At 43.5% G+C, this 3,845-nt stretch overlaps 1 long non-coding RNA gene across 1 annotated transcript; it reads right to left on the bottom strand.

Moving 5' to 3' along the window:
- Window positions 1–630: 630 nt before the first annotated feature.
- Window positions 631–3,614, bottom strand: LOC117098356. Its single transcript, XR_004443361.1, has 2 exons — window positions 3,577–3,614; window positions 631–1,231 (listed from the first exon to the last, which is right to left on the bottom strand). It is a non-coding gene; the product is annotated as an uncharacterized LOC117098356 (long non-coding RNA).
- Window positions 3,615–3,845: the final 231 nt, after the last annotated feature.

Here is a 3,845-nt window from a genome sequence, read left to right as displayed (position 1 = left end):
GTAGCTCTTCAATTTAGGTTTGCCCTGCCATCCAAAGAGGGCATCCTTTTTTTTTTTTTTTTTTTTTTTTTGAGGCGGAGTCTCGCTCTGTCTCCCAGACTGGAGTGCAGTGGCCGGATCTCAGCTCACTGCAAGCTCCGCCTCCCGGGTTTACGCCATTCTCCTGCCTCAGCCTCCCGAGTAGCTGGGACTACAGGCGCCCGCCACCTCGCCCAGGTAGTTTTTGTATTTTTAGTAGAGACGGGGTTTCACCGTGTTAGCCAGGATGGTCTCGATCTCCTGACCTCGTGATCCACCCGTCTCAGCCTCCCAAAGTGCTGGGATTACAGGCTTGAGCCACCGCACCCGGCCAAAGAGGGCATCCTTAAGGCTAGGCGCGGTGGCTCATGCCTGTAATTCCAACACTTTGGGAGGCGAGGTGGGCAGATCACCTGAGGCCAGGAGTTTGAAACCAGACTCGCCAACATGATGAAACCCCATCTCTACTAAAAATACAAAAAGAGGCAGGAGAATCACTCGAACTGGAAGGTGGAAGTTGCAATTAGCTGAGATGGCGCCACTGCACTACAGCCTGGGTGACAGAGCGAGACTCTGTTTCAAAAACAAAGCAAAACACCACCACAAAACACACACAAAGTGGGCACCCTTTATTCCGTTGAGCAACCTTGCCCTAATTTCAGGTAATATTTTCCTCAAATAAAACTGTGGTCTCCCAGGTACAGGCCAGGTAGCTCTTGTTTAAAGTGGAGAATTTACCAAAAGTAAGTGATAGAACCAGGGGCCCTTGTACCTGTGGCTCAGGCCCCATGGGAACTGAGATCTGTTTATGGGCTTTCAGCAGAAAGCCCCAGATTCTAAGGGGTCAGGGTGCTAAGGTGGCCTGGATAAGTGGATTAGGGGTTTGGAGCCAATGTCCACTCTCCATGTGTGACACAGGGCACGCTATTGAGACTCTGCAGACTGCATGTCCTTAACCATGAGATGGTGAAACAGCCACATCTGCTTCATGGTTCGCTGTAATGAGTAAATCACATGCATGGTGCTCAGGGCCAGGACTGGCACTCCGTCAGCACTCCGTAGGCTGCAACCACTGCTCTCACTGCAACCCCGGAGGTGCCCATCCTCACCACCAGCTGCACATTCCAGGGTGAAGTTTGGATGCTTGTGTCATCAGGAGTCACCAGGAACAGCCTGAGTACTGATGTAAACATAGATCTTAAAATGCTGCTATCTAGAGATACAAAAAAATACAGGCACCAGGTCAAACTAGGCAATGCGATGTGTGTGTTCATGCTTTACGTGTGTGCAGTCAGTCAAGTGCTGCATAGTGACGTCTAGGTCAACACTGGACCACATAGACACCAGTGGTCCCTTAGGTTACAGTGCAGCTGAAAAATTCCTATTGCCTAGTGACCAACCCGTTGCTGACGCAAATCTGTGATGAGCAGAAGAAACAAACCAAGCAAACCATCGTGACTGTGTTTCTGAAAAGAGCGACATCTCCTCAAGAAGAGCCTTAGGCAGATCCTGCAGGAGGGATTCCAGAAGAAGGCATTGTTATCACAGATGACAGTTCCATGCGTGTTCCTCTCCCTGAAGACCTTCCAGTGCGACAAGAAGTGGAGATGGAAGACAGTGATACGGATGATCTTGACCCTGTGGAGGCCTCAGCTAATGTGTGTGTTTGCATCTTGGTTTGTTTCTTTTTTTTTAACAAAACAATCCAAAAGTTCAAAAAATTAAGCATTTTAAAAATAGAAAAAAGCTCATAGAATAGGGATAGAAAGAAAATATTTTTGTCCAGCTATACAATGTGTTTGTGTCTTACACAAAGAATTATTACAAAAGAGTAAAAATGTTTTTTAAAAAAATCTAAGCTTAGACAGTAAAAATGTTATAGTAGGCTGAGGATAATGATTAAAGAAAGAAAACTTTTAATAAACTTAGTGTAGTCTAAGTGTACAGTATTTATAACGTCTACTTGAGTATACAGTAATGTCCTAGGCCTTCACATTCCCTCCACACTCACTGACTCACCCAGAGCAACTTCCAGCCCTGCCAGCTCCATTCATGGTGAGTGTCCTATACAGGTGGACCATTTGTTATTTTTTAGACTATATTTTTACTATACTTTTCTATGTTTACATTGTTTCGATATACAAATACTTGCCATTGTATTACAGTCGCCCACAATTTTCAACACAGTAACATGCTGAACAGGTTTACAATTTAGGAGCAATAGGCGATATCAGACAGCCTAAGTGTGTAGGCAGCTAGGTTTGTGTGAGTACACTATGACGTTTGCACAAGGACACAATCGCCTAATGATGCATTTCTTAGGCAGATCCACTTCGTTAAGCAATGCATGACTATATATGCATATATGAGTGTGTGCATGTGCATGTTTGTGGGTATGTATGTGGATGTATATAAATGTGGAGATATATACATGTGTATGTTCGTGTTTTACATGTATATGTGCTTGTGTGTGTGTATACATGAATGGCATGTATCTTTGTGGATGTAAGTGTGTAAGGCTGTATGCGAATGTGCATAATTGTGTGTGTTTATATATGTTTTGGGGGATAACACATCATGTCAGAGTGTAAATCTATGCATCTCATTCCTTCAGCCCTACCTAGGTCTCACAAAGTTTCTCAGTTTACAAAAATCATTGTCAGATACAGCTATGCTGATACTCATTCATGCAGTGTCCAAAGGGATGTTCCAACTGTCTTTATAGCATTTGCATTAGCATAAATATTACATTAGTGGGACTGTTTAGAATGGGCTTCTCTCTCAAGAGACTCCGCAACACAATTCTTGAAACACTCAAGTCTGACAAATGTGGATCACATTTAAATAAAATATTGAGACAACTCAGTTAAGGGACTGTCAGCCAGAAGGGGAGCGAGGCATAGTTAATCATTTCTTCTTAAAGAAAAAATGTATTTCTAAAATATTTGTGGATCAGTTTCCTAAATTGCTTTGTAATCTGTAGAGGCGATTGCCCTTTAGACATCTCCCATAATATTAGTGTCCTTTTAAAGTTATAATCAATTTTCTTTCCATCCATTTCATCCATTTTCCAAGTTGGCATGAGTTATAGACTCTTCCCTGAGCTCTTCTTTCCTCCAAAATTATTGTAAAATCCAATTATGGCCTAATATTCAGTACTCTCTGGAATTGGAGGAGCTGCCTCTAGAAAGTCAGACAGAAATTTGAGTACTGCATTTATTATCTGTTTATCAGCAAAGGAGGCATATTTTCATTGTAAGTGGAACCAAGATCATCATACGAAAAAGGCGGGTGTACATGCAATGCCATCGTCTTGTCAGTATTTTAACGAAACTGTACACCTGGTATGCAGATACGTAGCTAATGCCAAGAGAAGGTTCCAAGTCTGTCATGACCTGTCTGTGCTCACTTGCAAAGAACAGAACTCACTCGAGCCACTTCAAGTGGTCAAGGATGTATGGCAGGGTATTAAAAGGAGTTCAAGACCAGCCTGGCCAAATGGTGAAACCCTGTCTGTACTAAAAATACAACAATGTTAGTGGGCGTGATGGTGCTCACCTGTAATCCCAGCTACTCAGGAGGCTGAGGCAGGAGAATCACTTGAACCCAGGGGGCGGAGGTTGAATTGAGCCGAAATTGTGCCACTATACTCCAGCCTGGTGACAGAGTGAGACTCCATCTAAAAAAAAAAAAAAAAAAAAAAAAAAGCAGCTACTGGCACTGGGTACTGGCCATGTGCCAGGAGATCCTGTAAGTACCTTGTAGGCAATGGTGACCATCCAGTCTCACAACATCCCATGCAGTAGATCCTACTGTGCTTGCCATCT

Source organism: Trachypithecus francoisi, unplaced genomic scaffold (genome assembly GCF_009764315.1).
Source record: "Trachypithecus francoisi isolate TF-2019V2 unplaced genomic scaffold, Tfra_2.0 Lachesis_group16, whole genome shotgun sequence".
NCBI lineage: Eukaryota > Metazoa > Chordata > Mammalia > Primates > Cercopithecidae > Trachypithecus > Trachypithecus francoisi.
The sequence above is the reverse complement of the archived record's forward strand: the minus strand, read 5'-3'. Positions and strand labels throughout refer to the sequence as shown.